The sequence below is a fragment of the Oncorhynchus mykiss genome, chromosome 21 (assembly GCF_013265735.2).
Source record: "Oncorhynchus mykiss isolate Arlee chromosome 21, USDA_OmykA_1.1, whole genome shotgun sequence".
NCBI classification, from domain to species: domain Eukaryota; kingdom Metazoa; phylum Chordata; class Actinopteri; order Salmoniformes; family Salmonidae; genus Oncorhynchus; species Oncorhynchus mykiss.
In genome coordinates, this window is record NC_048585.1 from 20,071,975 (window position 1) to 20,092,707 (window position 20,733).

The following is a 20,733-nucleotide window of genomic DNA, read 5'->3' on the forward strand; positions in this document are numbered from 1 at the left end:
AATCAAACTGTAACTATGTATTTACATGGTCGTTCTATAGACAGCTACAGTTTAGTTATACATTGTTACACATTAATACCTGTTTGCATCATGCATCCTATTTCAAGGATTTACAAATTAACTCACAATTGTAATTGCACTCAACATGGTCTGAGGGACATTTATTGTAAAGTGGGACCAGCTTAGACAGAGACAGGCCGAAATTGGCCAATACACATTTTTCTTTGAAATAGGACCTCCATGGTTTTTTAAATGTAATGAACACTTTCTTCTAATTTCCAGAGTCACAGGCCTATAGCGGGGGAAGGCTAGAGGCAGACAAAAATAGAATAATTGAGAAAAAAAAAGTGGAGGACCAACCTCCAGTCTCGATGGGACCTTTTAAAGGCAGTACATGTATGTCACTCCTTTCTGTCTCTAAGGGCTTCATTAGGAGAGCCCCATGTCTCCTCTCTGTGAGTCCTTGTAAGGTCTCTGCAAGCCTCTACCTGGCTTTGGGAGCCCCACTGCTCTGGACTGTTTAAACCAGCTTTAGAGCCCCCAATTTCTGCTAGTTGTATTGTCTCTAGTGAGGGAAATGCATTCATGGGAGGTATTGCTATTGCTAAAAAATCTGTTTGTTTGGACTAACTTCCAGATAGGTATTTGTCACAATCATTTGAATTATTAAACTATGTGAAAAGGAACTACTGACTTGGAAAGTAGGTCTATCGATTATGACCAGATTATCTGTGCAAAATCCACTCCATCACCAAAATGAATCGTAGAGAACAGATTTTGTGGCAGTGTTTTAAAGAATGTATAAATGGGGTTACATGTCTTAAGTGATGAAGAGCACGATCCCATTCATGATACCGGACTGGAGACATGCCAATATCTTCTCCATGGTCTCCCCAGGGAGTTACAATGGTGTTAAGTTGAAAGAGCAGTTTTAATTCTCTGTACAATATATGCGGCTTGCTGTGGCTGCTTTGATGCTCATACTCGACTGGTTAGAGAGAAACTCCCATCATCTCACATTGACTGCAGGGTACTTGATGCACTGTAGCTGATTTGCCACCTGTCAGCATCAAACGTCTAGAGGAAAGTCAGTAACCTCACACAACTCCCTGCTGAGGTACAGAGTATGTTCTTCTTATGCTGGAGAAATGCGCGTTTGGATATTTCAGTCATCTAAAGAATGTTCACTGCGCTGGTATCGGTTCAAACGTACTATTATTGAGTCTGTGCATGGCACATGTATTGCTCTGCTTTGAATATTACACCCACATTTGCTGAGGTGTTACGATCATAATCACCACCAGCCTTAAAGCTTTTCATTGAACTTAACAATAAACGTGGACAGTCCCTGAACCAGTAACTATTTCCCTGGGAGTGACTTTGCCATTTGTAACAGAGCCATCATGTTAGCTTCACACAGATCCCAGTACAGCTTGAGTTTGGACCTGAACGAGGCCCAACAGACGGGAGAGAAACGACTAGTTGGATGACTCAGTCGGAGGCAGCAGCTTGTTAGAGTGGAAATGGATTAGCCGTGGTACAATGGGAGTCTTAGGCGTGTCTTAGGCGGCTGCGCTACAGCCCGCCTGTGTCACCCGGGCTGCTAGACTCATTTGTGCCCAGCGGTGCATGCACCAGCCAACTCACACACTGTTTTTCTAATTGCCACAGTTTCACTGTCGGCATCAGCCAAAGCTCAGATTTACCCTACGGCGTCTCGATCTCATTCTGTCTGTGATGTGATCAAAATGTTTCTTCTTGAAAATGGCACCTTTGCCAAACATTGCTCCTTATTCAATCAGAACGGAAATGATTATGGGGATATCATAAAAATGACATGAGAGAAGCTTTTTATGTTGTATACTAGAATGATAATGTCTCTTTCACCTAAACCCTTACATACACTGCTAGGTCTTTTTCACTGAAACCAATTTGCACCTGCTCTACCACTGGAACTGAACTGCACATAATTTATTATACATTACTTGCAAACTAATGCATATTGCAAATTGCTATATAATACTTACATTGTACTTAGTTACAGTTTATACACAATCTAGCAGTTACTTATACACAAGCTGATCCTGGATTTGCAGCAAGTGAGAACTTCTCCTAATCATCATCAGTCTCTATTTAAGCAATAAGGCCCGAGGGGATGAGGTATATGGCCAATATACCACGGCTATGGGTTGTTCTTAGGAACGACGCAACGCAGTGCCTGGACACAACCCTTAGCCGTGGTATGGTGGACATATACCACAAACCCCTGAGGTGCTTTATTTCTATTATAAACTGGTTACCAACATAATTAGAGCAGTACAAATAAATGTTTTGTCATACCCGTGGTATACTGTTTGATATACCACGGCAGTCAGCCAATCAGCATTCCGGACTCGAACCACCCAGTTTAGAATCTTAAATATGTCATGACAGTCAACTGTTTGTCATTAATCATCATCAGCAATGAACATAACGACAGACGAGAAACCAAACATGCTGTCATCATCAATCAGGCACAGGTTTCTATGTGACAGTCTTAACATATTGCCATAGTCAGGTAGGGACAGGCAGACAAATGGCCGTGCAAACATGCTGTCAGCAGCAACCAGAGAATGAGATCCAAATCTGCTCGCATCCTCCCTTTGAGATAGATGGTAGGATAATAGCACTTGCTAGATAACGTGTTCTGAATTTACATGGAAGGGATTGTAGAGTATACAGTTTTTATGATAAAGATAAGAGATGTCTTACTGTCTTTGATAATGGGTCTCATCTGTTTTTGTTATGCAGATAAACTGATGTTCATATTCTACTATGGACGGTGTGTGGTACAGACTGACATCGACTGGAGCGGAACAGGCCACGAGGACCATTCAGCTCTACCATAGGTGTGTCATCATGTGTGTGTCTGTGTGCATCAATACTGAAACCATTAGTCTGTATTTATCCACCTACTGCATCATCTTTACTCATTTTAACTGTGAAGAATGTTTGATTAGGCTGTGTTTAGACAGGCAACCAATTCTTATCTTTTAATCATTCATTTGTCTTTTGACAAATCAGATCAGCTCTGAAAAATATCTGATGTGAAAAGATCTGATGTTATTGGTCAAAAGACCAATTAGTGTAAAAAATATCAGAATTTGTCTGCCTGTGTAAACACAGCCTAAGTATCCACCTTTTCCTGGTGGATCTGTGCTTACTTAAAAAAAACATATTTTTCAGTAGGGATGTGTGCATACATTGTAAAGTTTTAAAATATTCAACTTTGAATTGTGTTCTTGTTGCTGCATGAAATTAGATATTCTAATCAAGTAAAGTTGCTAATTGTCTAATCTCTGAAAGTCATTGGATAATATGGTGCTTAAAACATTTAAAATATTCAATTTATAATGGTAAATACTCAAGAGAATGCTTCATAAATATACAAAATCCTATTTCCTCTCTATTACATGCCTCCCAAAAGACCTTGCAATGTCAACCCTTTGTGAGTCTGTGTGATGAATTTGTTTGCTGGCTGCTCGAAAGCAACCAGGTTTGTATTGTAAGGCGGATGTAATCTCTCTAGATCACCTTGCTTGGATCAAGGACTACAACTAAGGGAAATGTGCAAAATAGAGGTGTTCAGAGCTGGTGTGTGTGTGTGTGTGTGTGTGCGTGTGCGTGTGTTTGTGTGTGTGGCTGAGCAGGGGGGGGAGCTAGCGGGAGCTGGCGGGAGTGGGAGTATGTGGAGAGCCCAGGTAAATTGTGATTGACAGGCCCTTAAGCACTCAACAGCGAATAGATTAATAATATAATATCCTGTGGTGCCAGCCCCCATCCAGAGCTTGGAATGAGACACATACAGTGGGGCAAAAAAAGTATTTAGTCAGCCACCAATTGTGCAAGTTCTCCCACTTAAAAAGACAAGAGAGGCCTGTAATTTTCATCATAGGTACACTTCAACTATGACAGACAAAATGAGAAAAAAAATCAGAAAAATCACATTGTAGGATTTTTAATGAATTTATTTGCAAATGATGGTGGAAAATAAGTATTTGGTCACCTACAACCAAGCAATATTTCTGGCTCTCACAGACCTATAACATCTTCTTTAAGAGGCTCCTCTGTCCTCCACTCGTTACCTGTATTAATGGCACCTGTTTGAACTTGTTATCAGTATAAAATACACCTGTCCACAACCTCAAACAGTCACACTCCAAACTCCACTATGGCCAAGACCAAAGAGCTGTCAAAGGACACCAGAAACAAAATTGTAGACCTGCACCAGGCTGGGAAGACTGAATCTGCAATAGGTAAGCAGCTTGGTTTGAAGATATCAACTGTGGGAGCAATTATTAGGAAATGGAAGACATACAAGACCACTGATAATCTCCCTCGATCTGGGGCTCCATGCAAGATCTCACCCCGTGGGGTCAAAATGATCACAAGAACGGTGAGCAAAAATCCCAGAACCACACGGGGGGACCTAGTGAATGACCTGCAGAGAGCTGGGACCAAAGTAACAAAGCCTACCATCAGTAACACACTACGCCGCCAGGGACTCAAATCCTGCAGTGCCAGACGTGTCCCCCTGCTTCAGCCAGTACATGTCCAGGCCCGTCTGAAGTTTGCTAGAGAGCATTTGGATGATACAGAAGAAGATTGGGAGAATGTCATATGGTCAGATGAAACCAAAATATAACTTTTTTGGTAAAAACTCAACTCGTCGTTTTTGGAGGACAAAGAATGCTGAGTTGCATCCAAAGAACACCATACCTACTGTGAAGCATGGGGGTGGAAACATCATGCTTTGGGGCTGTTTTTCTGCAAAGGGACCAGGACGACTGATCCGTGTAAAGGAAAGAATGAATGGAGCCATGTATCAAGAGATTTTGAGTGAAAACCTCCTCCTGAAACGTGGCTGGGTCTTTCAGCATGACAATGATCCCAAACACACCACCCGGGCAACGAAGGAGTGGCTTCGTAAGAAGCATTTCAAGGTCCTGGAGTGGCCTAGCCAGTCTCCAGATCTCAACCCCATAGAAAATCTTTGGAGGGAGTTGAAAGTCCTTGTTGCCCAGCAACAGCCTCAAAACATCACTGCTCTAGAGGAGATCTGCATGGAGGAATGGGCCAAAATACCAGCAACAGTGTGTGAAAACCTTGTGAAGACTTACAGAAAACGTTTGACTTCTGTCATGGCCAACAAAGGGTATATAACAAAGTATTGAGATAAACTTTTGTTATTGACCAAATACTTATTTTCCACCATAATTTGCAAATAAATTCATTAAAAATCATACAATGTGATTTTCTGGATATTTTTTTTCTCATTTTGTCTGTCATAGTTGAAGTGTACCTATGATGAAAATTACAGGCCTCTCTCATCTTTTTAAGTGGGAGAACTTGCACAATTGGTGGCTGACTAAATGCTTTTTTGCCCCACTGTAGCCTTCTGAGCTCTGACAGATTCTGAGAATGATTCTCTCTCTCTCTCTGTGTGTCTGTGTGTGTGTGTGTGTGTGTGTGTGTGTGTGTGTGTGTGTGTGTGTGTGTGTGTGTGTGTGTGTGTGTGTGTGTGTGTTTCTTTTCTCATTTTGCGACCAATCTTTATCTTTGAGACACCCAACCACATACCTTGTCTCAACCTACCCAGGGTTGGGGCTATTAAAGACAAGTGTCTTAAGCTGACTGAAACCACTATCACCCTTCCAGGAAGAGGAGAGAGACTTAATATGATAGATTCTAAAAGATGTTGGCAGGCTCTACTTGGACCTTTGTGATTCCGACCACCTGAGCTAAGACCAGAGCTCTCTAGGAACATGGTGATGAGACGTGAGTGGGAGTCACTCCTGTCTGCAAGGCACCAATCAGGGGAGGGGGTTTCTTGGCCCTGACAGTGTAGTGTCAGTCTGGGAGGTGGTCTTTAAGGTGCTCCGTGGAGGCCCTGAGACAGAGAGACATGCTCAGAGATCTGGTACCAGATGGCTAGTAGAGCTAAGGCTTAGGGAAGAAGGAGCCACATACATACAGAGATACAGTTATATAGCCACACTGCCAAACCCATTGGCCAAATGCATTACTTACCGGTTCCCTATGGCCTGCTCACTCAATTATTCAGTCACACACACACACACACACACACACACACACACACACACACACACACACACACACACACACACACACACACACACACACACACACACACACACACACACACACACACACACACACACACACACACACAGGCCATGTGTCCCTGTCTGCCAGACCTGTGAGGTTTCCCATTAGTTGGGGTGCAGTGTGCTGGAGAGGCGCGCTGGGGCGAGAGACATCAATTTGCTTCCTCTAATGCGCTCGCTGCCCCCACAAGACATATTGATTATTTTTCCCCCGCAAAGTGACAAACAGCATTTTCTGGGGCATAATGGAGATTGATGGTGGGTTTATGAGCAGCCCTGGGGAGAAGGTGTTGGGGGGGGGCACCCCTCCTTCATACTCTCCAGACCCCCCACCGAAAAACGGCTGAAAACAAACATAGCTAACAAGGAGAAGAAGAGATGGAGGCGATGGGGTTGCTGCGGCAGAGGGAGGGGTGTAAACGGGGATGGGGGGAGGCAGATGTCGAGGAGCGATGTTCCTTCATTAGATACCTCCTCTCTGGAGAACCCCCTCGATCACCCTCCCCATCTTAATGGTCGCCACACTGAGAGTTGCAGCTGCTTCAATATTAACTCTGCATCAACACCAGCCTCGGATAGGTTTACCTCACATCTAGCTCGTCTGCAGTGGAATTTACTTACCAAACAGCTGAAGAGTGATTGAATTTCTTTTACATTTCTGTGCTGTAGGCTTTATTTAACATGTTTTTAGACTTTCAGTTGATTCATAGTACAATTTTCTTTCGACGTGATATTTGACTATTTGTAAGTCTTTTGATATTTATTTAGTCCCCGTCCTGTCAGGAGATAGTGGTGTTTGCTACACCAGTCTAGTCATGCCTAGCAGTCATTACCTCAGGGAAAGGAAAAAGGAAGGGTGCATTTTAAATGTATTTACACAGAGCTCCTGCCAGGGAATGGAATGAGGATAGCAAGAAATGTTAGAGCTTTGAGACACCATGAGATCGGACATCAGGTAGCCTAGCGGTTACGAGGGTTGGTTCAGGAACCGCAAGGTTGCTGGTTTGAATGTCGTAGCAGCCTAGGTGAAAAATATGCCGATGTGCCCTTGAGCAAGGCACTTAACTCTAATTTCTCCTATAAGTTGCTCTGGATAAAAGTGTCTGCTAAAAATGACAAAAAAATGTTTTTAAAAACTCACCAACCGTGCTCTCCATCATAGATAAGACCTTCAGTTGGGATTTTGCTTCCCACTGGTAAGGTGAAAGGATGCCGTCTTTGATCATAATTCTGATCAATACTCTGCTTACAGATTATCATCACCTGAGCCAACCTTGCTTTTTGACAGCTCTTTGAAATATCTGAATTCCCTTTCTTTCCCACTACCATATTTTGTTTTAAGAAGTGTCTTTAACATTTTTTGAAATGGTTCGTTTGACAGAGCTGACCGGTTCTCCACACTAGACATTTTCTTTATTTAATTCTAATATCGCAAAACTTTGCGATATTGACCTTTGACTCTGTCTTTTCTTCTCTACCTCCTTTCCCTCTTCACATCTTAACAAATCCCCATAATTGATTTGTTCCCTTTTAATTCCACAGAAAAAAAAATGCGTTTGGTTATTAGAAATGCCTTAACTGTCACACAAAGAAATGTGATATGTCCCGATATAGGCTAAGTTATAAACATGCATTTGTCATGGTTGAAAATAGAGCGCAATGATACTGGGTAGCAATAACCTTGTGCAGGGCTTTTTTTTTGTCATTCACAAACACAAACATCTCAGATACCTGAAAATACATCAAACAGAACAGCCCCTAACTGAAAGGAGTCTGACACACGGTAGACAGAACAGGAGAGTGAGCTTAACATATACATACTGTCACCACACAGAGCAGAGCCAAGCTGTCAGTGATCACAACAGACGCTATATGTGAGGGTTATTACTGGCCCAGTCTGATAAGCGGAATGATCTGCAGTGCTGATAAAACCGGCGGGTGGGTTGGAGGGAGGAGGCGTCTGCTGGCTATTATCCTGCATCGATTTCCTCCTGTCAAGGTTGGCTGGGCACGTAATGAAGTGTGGGATCTTGGGATGGCGTGCGTGCTCGTCTGCACCATATAGCTTTTTGGTGATATTGGGATTCTACGAGCGTTGGCGTCCGGGTGTGTGTGAGTGATTGTGGACGGGAGAGGAGGTGTTTTCTGCAATCACACTTTATTGCACAAATAAAGTGTTTTCTCTTTCATCCTGTTTGATTGATTGAATGATGGCTTGTTTTTTTTATTGATTAAAGATTGTTGCTACCTTTAGAAACAATTCACTTGGTCAGCCCAGAACTCACTGAACGACTGCAAATGGTATGTGATTGTCCCTGTGTAGAATTTCCACGACAGGTATAAGGTAGAACTCGCCTTCAACATCCTTTTCTCTCTAGGCACCTCTCTCCCTCTGACTTTCTCTCTCTCCCTCCCTGCATCTATCTATCTCTATCGCTCTAATCCATGGCTCTACAGATTCTCTTTGTACTGCTGTCTGACAAGTCGGCTCATTCTCCAGCTCTAAGGACTGCCCCGGTGCTTGGGATAATGGGACGATACGCTGGGTGCCGTGGCGCGATAAGCCCGGAGGATGCTGGGAAACACACAGAGTGTCACCCAAAGCGATAAAGCTCTATTGTCTTCTGTGTCTGCAGAGCCGGGATTATGGTTTTATGGACGGCTTTAGCATTTCGCAGAGCCTTTTGGAGAACGGCATACAGCACAGACACCATGGCCGTTCAGGCAGACTGCGCGAGCATGAGACATACGTCTACAGCACGTTTTCACATCTGTCTCATCCAATCGTCCTCTCTGTTTCTCGAAAGACTCGCACCCTCCAATCGTGTCATGTGTCCGTATGTATGAAATCACCTCACCCAATAGCCTTGCCTGATTACTTTTTGCTCAGGTAGCTCTCATCCAATAGCTTTTGTGAGAAATACACAATGGCATCTGTGCCGTTATCCAGTTATCCATCTCTGTCTCGCGGTCTTCGATGCTATGGCGCAACAATCAGGCTATGATATTGATCTAGCCAGGGGACAATTTATCAAACTATTTTCTTTCAGTAATACCACCCAAACCTTCTGTTTGCTGCAACACTATAGGAACTGTTCAATTTGCAAATAAGTGCTATTGTGTGGCTCCAATACCCAAGTGACTTTTTCTTCTGTTCTCTGGCTTGCAGAAAGGTGTGTTTCAGCACCAGAGGCAGCTAAAGTTCTATTGAGTATGCACCCCGAAGGAGCTTGATAATGTACTTTCTTTTCTTCTATTGCAAGAGCAGGCATTTCACCAGCCTGTCTTGAAGGGAGGGGGGGGGGTTTGGTGGAGATTCGTGGGCACCTTTTCTCAATATCGCCTACCACCCATCCCTTTGACACAGCCTTAACAATTGAGTAGGGGGGCAGTAGGCTGACCTTGACCGCTCAGATGACGGAGTGGGGGAACGCCTCATGTAAGCAGATCCCCTAAAAATAGCATAGGCGGCAATTAAGCGCCAATCTAATCATCCGCCTGCGTAAACGGGCCGACGATTCCACCCTCATATTCCCCAGGCTTTCCAGACCGTTTCCTCATCATCTTTGGCTATCTGTTTAATTACGCCCCCGTCAGCCCCAGATGAGGGAGCGATAGCCTTATCACCACGGCTCATTTCCAAATCCATGAAATTAATCAAGCTAACCTCCCATCAGCAGACTGCTATGGCTTGGTGGCTCGGTGACATAGTGGCATAGTGGAGTCAGTGTGAGAACTTAGCTAACTGGAACTTTAGTGCTTTTCCCAGGGAACAGAGGATGTTCCTAGACCTGGAGCAACGATGTTCCCCAAGGTGCTCCTTACATACAGTTCTAACTCACAGCTGTTTAGATGCATAGTTCACAAAATATTATCATGTTGCCTTGATTAACCTGACCAATTGTAAGGTATTAGTGAGTACCTTTACAAAGTGGCATCAGTGGCAGTGGAGCTGTTCCAACTGCCCACCCTCCAGAGGAAAAGACTGTGCTCGGCCAACCAAAGCCAGGCTGAGTTTCTCTCCGAGGTGCGCTCCATTCTGACAGCCAGGGTCTCAGACATCGATTTTGGAAGCGAAGGTTGGGCGGATCCGTCACCACGTCGGGGGCTGGCAGCAGAACCAGACAGGCGGATGGAGAGCTCCCCCTAGGTTTGGGCCGTCATTTATCTCTAAATGACAGCAGATGGTGGGCTTGGCGCCGGTGCCATCCTCTTAATCTCCCAAGGTGCATTTCTCTGATGGATGTGGATGAGGGGAGGGCTGGGAAGTGGCTGTGCACATCTGTGCTTCTCGATAACGGGGGGCTAAGTGTGTCTGTGTGCTAGCCGTAACTTCTCGCATATTAATCATACCACCGTCCTCTGAGTTTATTCACTTCTTAGCTACATCTCTCACCGCTTGTCCCTCTCAAGTGGTGAGATAAGCCCTCCATTCAATCCTGTGGAGGAATTCTTACCAACAAGATTTCACACTGTTACAGCCAAATGGACACTAAATTCTGTTCTGAAGGTAAAGTATTCCTTAGTTTAGTTTTAATAATATAACACAGGATATCCTAAACTTGGTCCTCAGGAGCCCAAGGGGTGCACGTTTTGGTTTTTGCCACTACTACACAGCTGATTCAAATGATCAACTAATCATCAAGCTTTGATCAAGCTGTGTAGTGTTATGGCAAAAACCAATAATGTGCACCTCTTGAAGTCCCAAGGACCGAGTTTGGGATACCCTGTGTTACACCATTAAAACTGAACCCCTTCGGATCCCGAGGACCGAGTTTGGGATACCCTGTGTTACACCATTAAAACTGAACCCCTTGGGATCCCGAGGACCGAGTTTGGGAAACCCTTGTGTAACATGTATCAAAGATGATTGTGTTTGTAACACATGAGTTGTTATATATTCTGAGAGCTGTAAGGCCTCAACATCCTGTATTCCTTAAAACGGCTCTCTCTTTGTCACTCACACAAACACACAAAACACGTAGTAGACAGCAGGTGTATTTGGACAGTAGAGGCCCTCGGTCATTGGCTGACCTCCTTGTTAGGGTCATCTCATGGTGTTAATAACCCTGGCCTCTTGCCAGAACCATTAGAGTGGAGATAACGGCATCATTAGCCCGCCCATCCACGTCCTAACGCTCACATCTCCATGGAAACCCTGGGCTCTGGCTGCTCCGCGAGGCGCCCTTGGGATGCTCCCTGCGTCGTCATGGGGTGGCAGCTCAGGAGTGAAAGCTGATTTAGCGGCTGCATCAGAGAGCTGGCAGATTAGTGGAAGGGAAATAGGGGCCAGCAAACAGTCAGCAGGGTGATTGGCTCAGCAATAACAGAACACCCTTTTGCCGACAGGGACCGGCACTATGCGGATGCAATGACAAAAAAGACAGTTAGCGAACTCCGTCAGGGCTTTACGAGGCGTGACTTGCTTTCGCATAGACTTGATTGTAGATGTGCCATTCAGTAGTGTGATTGTGTAATGATGGGAAACTGTTACAGAGGACTTGAAGCAGTAAAGGACCGTATTGGTTCGTAGGGGACATTAAGCATGGCCTAATGTCCATCTTAATAATACCACACGTAAACTTACATGCACCTTAATGTTAAGCATGGCGTAATGTCCATCTTAATAATACCACACGTAAACTTACATGCACCTTAATGTTAAGCATGGCGTAATGTCCATCTTAATAATACCGCACGTAAACTTACATGCACCTTAATGTTAAGCATGGCGTATTGTCCATCTTAATAATACCACATGTAAACTTACATGCACCTTAATGTTAAGCATGGCCTAATGTCCATCTTAATAATACCACACGTAAACTTACATGCACCTTAATGTTAAGCATGGCCTAATGTCCATCTTAATAATACCACACGTAAACTTACATGCACCTTAATGTTAAGCATGGCCTAATGTCCATCTTAATAATACCGTACGTAAACTTACATGCACCTTAATGTTAAGCATGGCGTAATGTCCATCTTAATAATACCACATGTAAACTTACATGCACCTTAATGTTAAGCATGGCGTAATGTCCATCTTAATAATACCGCACGTAAACTTACATGCACCTTAATGTTAAGCATGGCCTAATGTCCATCTTAATAATACCGTACGTAAACTTACATGCACCTTAATGTTAAGCATGGCCTAATGTCCATCTTAATAATACCACATGTAAACTTACATGCACCTTAATGTTAAGCATGGCGTAATGTCCATCTTAATAATACCGTACGTAAACTTACATGCACCTTAATGTTAAGCATGGCCTAATGTCCATCTTAATAATACCGCACGTAAACTTACATGCACCTTAATGTTAAGCATGGCCTAATGTCCATCTTAATAATACCACATGTAAACTTACAAGCACCTTAATGTTAAGCATGGCGTAATGTCCATCTTAATAATACCACACGTAAACTTACATGCACCTTAATGTTAAGCATGGCCTAATGTCCATCTTAATAATACCGTACGTAAACTTACATGCATCTTAATGTTGTACTCGTTGTGTTACTGTACTCTTGTTATTCAGTGCTGTCAGCATGTTATAAACCTGCTGCAGTCTATCAGAAATGGTCCCATTAGATGCCAGTACATCTTCCAACATCCCTCCGTCTTCAGTGAGGTGGATGAAGAAAGAATTTAATGAATTGAGTCTTTCATGCCCAAATAAACAAATAAATTATTATGTTTGAGAATGACACGGTGCTTTATTGAGAGTTCAAAGGAGTATCAAACTAGTGAGTTCTTGTATTTCCTTTCCCAGTCTGCTGGTTCAGGCTGTTTGATCACACTTTGGGCACGGCAACTGAGCAGATTGTCTTGACAGATTGGTGTGGAGGATGAATCTGGAACAAACGTGTGGGAAGCAGAAGATTCTGTTAGATAATTATCCTCCATTAAAGCCCCTCTCTTACTAAAATATATCAGTGTAATATACCAATGCATACACTTGGTGGGCCTGCAAGCCAGAGCTTTGCCTTCAGCTCTCTATATGCTTGTTACACGCCACGGCATGTTGATAAACCAACAGCTGTTGTTATGGTTGTTTTCATTGTTTAAATTGGCAAATGTCTTTAGTGACGGCAAACCTGAAACGCACCCTTCAATGGATTTCAGCGGCGACCAGTGATGCCAGACGGTTGATCCCATAACAGGAGTTACGGTGGATCTCCTTTAGACTTTGAAAGTTTTATAGTCGCAGATCATTGTTGGAATCAAAAGCTAAACGAAGTATGTATCATACTAAAGGGTGACGTAAGGGTTATGCTACATTTGGCAAAGTCCCCAGACTACGGACCTGTTTAACCAACCATTATGAATAGTCAAGGAATATACTGTATGCATGCATTACACAGGGTTTGATATATACTTCATTATAAATGGTTTAAGCTAAACTGTCTGAGACAGATAACTCTTTTAGGGTTAGGGTTTTAAAAGACTAGGTGTCTAACATAAATCATGAATGGAATAATGGGCAATATGTGGTGTGTTTGTTTAGCGAAATGTTGAATCATGAATGCTCCAGACGGTTTACAGAGCTTCTAGGAAAGCTGACACTCACTTAGCCCCAAACAACATCTATATCTAGTCAAGATCCCCCACTGCCTCTTACCATCGATCCTCAGCACAGAGAGAGATGGCTCAGGTCTAAATATTGTCCTTTGTGTTTAAGTAACGTCTCTTAGCGACAGACCCAGTTACAGAGGCTTCCCGGTGTACTTGGCCTGAATGTGTTATTGCTGTTTCTCTGTGTAGACCACATCATCACTTGATGCAGACTGATAAACTGCTGAAGGACAGTATTCTATGTAAAGTATTACAGATTCAAACACAACAGGAAGACTGCTGTATATCTGGCTCACAACAGAGAGTCACTTTCAGTTGAAAACGGACATTTAATATGCTATTTGTCAATGGGACAGAACATGCAAAGACAGTCTTTGGAAAGGGCCTTTGCAAATATGTAGAAGCAATTTTGACAGAGCTTTGGAAGTTCTAGTGCTGTAGTGGTTCAGACACAGTTCTGAGGACCTCTGGGCAGAGTCGTGAAGTAAATTAGCAGCACCAGTTTAGCACCTGTTCTCCAAAGGAGCTGGCAGGGTGACCTGTGGAGTATATGGCTGGACGGTATTCTCAAGGTTAGAGTGTCCTCTTCCGCCCTTGAGACCACACGCAAACACTCCGGGAAAGTTTTTACGTTGTGCCTGCCGCCTGCTCCTTGCTGACTGGCAGCTCATTAGGGCAGCGCCCTGCACGTGTTTGCTCCCAGACAGGCCGCGCCACGGGCTGCATGCTAATTGGGGAGGCGTAGCCGGTGTTGAAACGACCTTGTGTCCGCACCAGGCTCTGATTATGTGAGGGGGGCGGCTTGGCGGGACGCCCACGCGGGCGATTCGCAAACACGTTTTGTTGTCTGCCTAGCAGGGGGCCTCTCTCCTCCTCCGTTCCGACTTGCTACTCCTCACCCCTTCTTCGTCTTGTGAAGCCTTCGTTCTAATCTGACCTCCAGGTTTCATAGCAAAGTCAGCCAACTCTGACCACTCATCCAACGTGAGAGCCGTCAAAGGAAAGAGAGAGTGAGAGAAATTAAAGAAAGAGAGAGATGTGAGAGGATAAGAAATAACGTTGAATAAGGACAGACATACAGGAATGCTGGAAGAATAGAAGAATGGTGTAGAACATAATTCTACAAACAAAGTTAGACTTTTCCAGTCAGAATCAATGCAGCATGTACGGTTATGTTAGTTGTAACCTAACGCTATACTTCTGCCGAGTCATTCACCAACAGGCAGAGAAATGTGAAGGTGCGCTATGTAGAAATCACACATTTCCTGGTTGCTAAAATTATAATAGTTCGCCTAATTTCAGTTTATGTGACAAAACAAGCAACTATAGTGTATAGAATCATTGTACCATCTAAATTGTTGGGAAATATTTTTCAATAACCAAAAATATTGTATTTTCAGCTGTTTGAAGCTGGTGTACAAAACCAAAAGTAAAAGAAGCAAAAACGACAGATCTATAACTAACATTTCTATGTGAATTTAATCCAGTTGCCCAAAAAGTTACATATTGCAGCTTTAACTGCAATATTTTTCATAACATTGTCATCATATGGGAGATACAGTGCCTTGCGAAAGTATTCGGCCCCCTTGAACTTTGCGACCTTTTGCCACATTTCAGGCTTCAAACATAAAGATATAAAACTGTATTTTTTTGTGAAGAATCAACAACAAGTGGGACACAATCATGAAGTGGAATGACATTTATTGGATATTTCAAACTTTTTTAACAAATCAAAAACTGAAAAATTGGGCGTGCAAAATTATTCAGCCCCCTTAAGTTAATACTTTGTAGTGCCACCCTTTGCTGCGATTACAGCTGTAAGTGGCTTGGGGTATGTCTCTATCAGTTTTGCACATCGAGAGACTGAAATTTTTTCCCATTCCTCCTTGCAAAACAGCTTGAGCTCAGTGAGGTTGGATGGAGAGCATTTGTGAACAGCAGTTTTCAGTTCTTTCCACAGATTCTCGATTGGATTCAGGTCTGGACTTTGACTTGGCCATTCTAACACCTGGATATGTTTATTTTTGAACCATTCCATTGTAGATTTTGCTTTATGTTTTGGATCATTGTCTTGTTGGAAGACAAATCTCCGTCCCAGTCTCAGGTCTTTTGCAGACTCCATCAGGTTTTCTTCCAGAATGGTCCTGTATTTGGCTCCATCCATCTTCCCATCAATTTTAACCATCTTCCCTGTCCCTGCTGAAGAAAAGCAGGCCCAAACCATGATGCTGCCACCACCATGTTTGACAGTGGGGATGGTGTGTTCAGCTGTGTTGCTTTTACGCCAAACATAACGTTTTGCATTGTTGCCAAAAAGTTCAATTTTGGTTTCATCTGACCAGAGCACCTTCTTCCACATGTTTGGTGTGTCTCCCAGGTGGCTTGTGGCAAACTTTAACCAACACTTTTTATGGATATCTTTAAGAAATGGCTTTCTTCTTGCCACTCTTCCATAAAGGCCAGATTTGTGCAATATACGACTGATTGTTGTCCTATGGACAGAGTCTCCCACCTCAGCTGTAGATCTCTGCAGTTCATCCAGAGTGATCATGGGCCTCTTGGCTGCATCTCTGATCAGTCTTCTCCTTGTATGAGCTGAAAGTTTAGAGGGACGGCCAGGTCTTGGTAGATTTGCAGTGGTCTGATACTCCTTCCATTTCAATATTATCGCTTGCACAGTGCTCCTTGGGATGTTTAAAGCTTGGGAAATCTTTTTGTATCCAAATCCGGCTTTAAACTTCTTCACAACAGTATCTCGGACCTGCCTGGTGTGTTCCTTGTTCTTCATGATGCTCTCTGCGCTTTTAACGGACCTCTGAGACTATCACAGTGCAGGTGCATTTATACGGAGACTTGATTACACACAGGTGGATTGTATTTATCATCATTAGTCATTTAGGTCAACATTGGATCATTCAGAGATCCTCACTGAACTTCTGGAGAGAGTTTGCTGCACTGAAAGTAAAGGGGCTGAATAATTTTGCACGGCCAATTTTTCAGTTTTTGATTTGTTAAAAAAGTTTGAAATATCCAATAAATGTCGTTCCACTTCATGATTGTGTCCCACTTGTTGTTGATTCTTCACAAACAAATACAGTTTTATATCTTTATGTTTGAAGCCTGAAATGTGGCAAAAGGTCGCAAAGTTCAAGGGGGCCGAATACTTTTGCAAGGCACTGTATATCATAGCAGAGCTCTCTTCTCACAATGCAGGAGGCAGGTTTTCAGAGTAAAAAATTATGATTGGAGTAGGCTGAATAAAGGCCAATCAATGATCCACAGTCGCACACACACACACACACACACACACACACACACACACCGTGGAGAGGGTTGCCAGCCAGAGTGTTTAAGTGCCATCAGTCCTCCTGCCCTGCCCTCGTAGATAAAGAGGGACCTGCCATCAGCCACACGGCCGTCTCGTTCAGTCCTCATTAAAAAGCCATCGTATTAAGAAATCATTCAGCTTGTCCTGATGAGCCTTTTATTGCCTACTCTAAAATCTTTTCACTTATCGAGGAGTCGAAGGGAGTGGGAGTGCTATGGAGAACGAGAGGTAGAAAGAGAAGGAGAAAGAAGCTGAATGGAAGATTGCAGGGGAGGACAGATTTGATTTTTAAATTAAGGGCATTTTATCATGACATTCTGAAGGCTATTTCATCCTCAAGGGTGAAATGCTGGCTTTGGCTTCTCCAACATCAGATATGGCTGTCCTATCTTGCTTAAGGGAAACACTCTTCAGAGAATTGTTGGCTAAGTTGGGAAGGGGTCTTCAGGCCAGGTCTTGGTTGTGTTGAATTATTGAGTGCAGTAGTCTGTGTGAGGAGTTGCTCCATGATTTTCTTGGGACTTACAGTATTAGGGCAGTTTTCTGACTTGGATGTGTTCTTTGGTCTTTAGCTCAACAGGTGTATCATCGTGAAACGTGTCGTAATAGCTGGAGAGATGCTGGTTATTAGAAACAGTGTTGAGGGGAGCTTCCTTTTACTAACATCTCCTATTCTCTTGGATGCAGTTTGGTTTGGTTTTGGGGTGTGGCTCAGGGGCAGCCATTACAGCAGTAGCCCATTACTCATCCTCCTAGCTGCTGTCTGGGAGCTCCCGCTCCAGTGCTAATGCAGATTACAGGGATATATGAGGGCTATTTTGTTCTCAGTGGGGTGGGAATGATCACTAGCAACCGTAGCTCTCTCAGATGCACGAGTATACATCTGTTCCCACTGTGAAATCGCACCCAAAGATCCATCAGAGCCAGAACCCAATCAAATCTGTGGATAGTACATAAATTACACGTTAATTAGCACTTTATAGGAGTTTAATTATTCATGTACAACATGTTAATAGATGGCAAGGCCTTTGCAGTTTGGGGTAGTTCCAGAGTCCACTTCTAATGGTTAGAGTGAGTCATTATTCATCTGTTGTGTAAATAGCCCATTTGTCATGTAGTGCTATTGGAGCAAAAAAAATTGAGCAATCTGTCTCTCCAATAGCACCAGTTTGAGGCAGATCAATCGATCTTTTTACAATAAATATGTCACTGCTCATTGTGTGCCATGTAATACTGAACCATTTGGAACAAAATTGAGAAGGGAAAAAAATAGGACACTTTGAAAAGAGAACCTATTTTTTGCACATCTATCAAATGAGGTCCATAGGGTCTTCGAGGAGGCTTCAATTGTGCTGCTAATGGCAGTACTACTAACTCTATTTTTACTGCTGCCATTAACAATAGTGATGTTTAGCAATGGTGATAGTAACTGTCACAGCATTACATTTATATTATTTTATATAATAATTATAATAATCTATCCCCCCGTTCTTCTTTCAGGGCCCCACAAAATCATTTGGAAGAAGTTGTTTCAGTGACCAACATGTCAGCAATTAGCACATTAACAGGTGGGTCGGCTGGTGCCACCATCTCACATACAGGTAAGTCATGTCTTCAGAAGACATCTATTATAGAGAGAGAGCGAGGTTATCGGTCTACATAATACTTTACGCACCATGTCCATAATTGTACCTGCAATTGTGTAACCCCCCATCCCCCCTCTTTCTAAAACAGGTCACAAGATGTGCTGGGCTCACCCGCCATGAATCCCAAGAATCCCATCATGCCCTAGGAGTTTAAAAGCTCCAATCCAGCTCGAACTCAACCTGACATGACTCCAGTTCCCATCACCAACTTGACTCCAGTCTCTTGTTGTTCAGTCCTGCTGTTTCCACCCAGCAGTCTAGTTGTGACAGTGGCTTTCAACGAGAATCCAGTTGGCCTTCCCTCTCTTGTACCCCTCATTAACGTTGGCCCCCATGTCAGAGCCCTGGGCTGCAGAGGGGAAGGCTCTCATGGTGTCTCTGCTGTACGGAGAGCCAGGTCTGATCCCAGCCATGAGGAGCCCACAGGCGGAGAGCCCTGTTTAAAATTCCGCTCTGCAACGTGTCGGCTTTCCAATCCACCGGGATTGCATTATTAAACTTACACAAGCTCATTTCCATACAAAGCAGGATATCAGCGGCAGAGTCATGCATATTTATCGCCGTGTGCCTGGCTTACGCACGAATACACTCGCACAATAACCCGCACGCAGGCATAACTTAGTCGTGGTACATAAGTGAGGGAGGAAACCGAGGTGCATTCCTAATGGTTTGAGCATGAGATGTCCTGAGTGAGGATGGTCAGTGAAATCTACATGTCAATCACCTGACAAACCGACACATAAACAGGCAGTTTCTCACACACAAACAGGGGAGATGAGATGAGTTACACTTTGAGATCTGACGAGAAGTATATTAGTGATGATCTACACGCAGAGTCATGCACACACGGTCCAGCCAAGCCTCCACCTGTCCATGTTGACTGTTGCCTGCTAGTAGCTAGTTCCCTTAATGTCCCTGTCTCTGTGTCTCCCCCTGTCCCTACTTCCCTGCTGCCCCACTGTTCTTCTCCTCCTCCACTAGTTTCCGAGCACCGGTTTCTCCTCTCCTCCTCGCCCTCTTTTCTTCCTTGCCCTCCTTCAGGTGATGTCCGTTCTCCTCCTCCTCCTGTGAGATTGCTGCTGTGTCTTATGGCTTTTTATTCCTACGTGAGGGTAGATGTGTTCATGTAGGGATAGAAGCCACTAAACACACGGTGAGAGGTCAACGTGCAGGCCAGTAGAGCCAAAGCTTCCTTTTCCACACAGAGAAAATAGCCTGCGGTGATGTTACAGTGGAATTTACTGTCTAACTCTAGGCCTACATGCACCCGTTAAGTTACTTCTAAACGGGCCTCCCGGGTGGCGCAGTGGTCTAAGGCTGTGCCACCAGAGATTCTGGGTTCGAGCCCAGGCTCTGTCGCAGCTGGAAGCGACCGGGAGGTCCATGGGGCGACGCACAATTGGCCCAGCATTGTCCGGGTTAGGGAGGGTTTGGCCGGCAGGGATATCCTTGTCTCATCGTGCACTTGTGACTCCTGTGGCGGGCCGGGCTCAGTGCATGCTGACCAGGTCGCCAGGTGTACGGTGTTTCCTCCGACACATTGGTGCGGCTGGCTTCCGGGTTGGATGTGCATTGTGTCAAGAAGCAGTGCGGCTTGGTTGGGTTGTGTTTCGGAGGACGCATGGCTCTTGACCTTTGCCTCTCCTGAGTCCGTAAGGGAGTTGCAGCGATGACACAAGACTGTAACTACTACCAATTGGATACCACGAAATTGGGGAGAAAAAAATTACTTCTAAACAGAAATGTCAAACACATAGGCCTAAACAGAATGGCAACTCTCAAAGACCCACCAACAAAGGCCCAGTACTAAAGGCTGTAACAAAGCCAAAGAAAGTCCTAAGATATAGTCCAAAACCACTCTGTAATTCACTGGTTATCAAACAACCTTGTTCAAGAAATCCTTAAGAAAAGGGAAGCCATGGTCTACTAACAAATGGATGGAATACTTCAAGCTAAGGTAGGTCCACTACATCCATCTAAACTGAGGTGAGTTTCGTCCAGGTT

The 20,733-nt window shown here is 43.9% G+C and overlaps 1 long non-coding RNA gene across 1 annotated transcript in view; it reads left to right on the forward strand.

The window, feature by feature from the left end:
- The window catches only part of LOC110499953, a 36,949-nt gene extending 16,809 nt beyond the window's left edge, over positions 1-20,140 (forward strand). Inside the window, exons 3-5 of the long non-coding RNA XR_005038552.1 lie at positions 2,791-2,888; positions 18,584-18,684; positions 18,818-20,140. This is a non-coding gene — a long non-coding RNA (uncharacterized LOC110499953). The remainder of the gene's footprint in view (positions 1-2,790; positions 2,889-18,583; positions 18,685-18,817) is intronic.
- Positions 20,141-20,733: the final 593 nt, after the last annotated feature.